Source organism: Wasmannia auropunctata, unplaced genomic scaffold (genome assembly GCF_000956235.1).
Source record: "Wasmannia auropunctata unplaced genomic scaffold, wasmannia.A_1.0 LD336033.1, whole genome shotgun sequence".
NCBI lineage: Eukaryota > Metazoa > Arthropoda > Insecta > Hymenoptera > Formicidae > Wasmannia > Wasmannia auropunctata.
The window spans coordinates 111,678-112,677 of NW_012026857.1; the positions used below are offsets into that span (position 1 = coordinate 111,678).

The 1,000-nt window shown below is 38.1% G+C and overlaps 1 protein-coding gene across 1 annotated transcript in view; it reads right to left on the reverse strand.

Moving 5' to 3' along the window:
- Positions 1 to 1,000, reverse strand: part of LOC105452299 (venom acid phosphatase Acph-1-like) — a 19,777-nt gene that overhangs the window by 3,113 nt on the left and 15,664 nt on the right. The window lies entirely within an intron of this gene.

Here is a 1,000-nt window from a genome sequence, read left to right on the forward strand (position 1 = left end):
TGATTCTCTTCGCAGGAGGAACGGTCTCGACAGGAGTAGGTTCGGGACCGGACTGGTTGCCGTCGCTCCGCGGCGGCGGCTTATATACCCCCGCCGATGGGCTTCGGCGGGGGCTGCGGAGAGGGGTCGCTCTCCCGTAACACGCTCGGCGCGCGTGTTAGTCGGAGTTGTGGCGCTGAGCGCCAGGGGCGGCTGGTCGGCCCCTTGTGGTGACGAGGCGGGGCGTATCGTCACATCGATATATACATCGAAATATACAGAGTATCCCAAACCTCGCGGATTTCCTTTTAAGTGCGGATTCTTTAGAACATTCTAAGACGAAAATCCTAATACGAAAATGTCGAAGCTATTATAGTTTTTAAATTAGTAGCGATTAAAGTAAGCTAATCACAGAGCTGAAATTTCGCGCGCTCAGGCATGATGATATGACAAATGCTAGAGGTGCTACGAGAGCTCTTTTAACAACACCGAGATTATTTTTCCTAAGAAATTACTTTTTCTTTTATACGAAATCTATTTGTACACTAAATAATTAATTAATATCGGAAAATATTAAAGAAATACAATTACGATCGATATTACGTCAACTGTAAAAATGAATTTATAACCATATATTCATTTACCTCGTATGGTGAATATTTTTATAATACCGATAGAAAAACCATTTTTAATATGAAAAAACTGAATATGTTAATACAATAAGACTGAAATTTGTCAAATTAACCTATTAATTCAAATGCGTTTATATCAAATTAATGGTAATTATCATATTAATTAAAAATATAGAAACAAGAATATCAGAAAAGAATTTTTTTATCAATTTTTCTTAAAAGATATGTTTATAGGGANCAAATCCAAAATCGCGAAGAATTTAGACGATAGAATTACCGAAGCCATTGCAACAGTAACACGGACATGATTAGAAATGCAATAATGAGTCTTTCTCGACGCGCAAGATTATGCATCCAATGCAATGGTGGTCATTTCGAACATTTTTTTA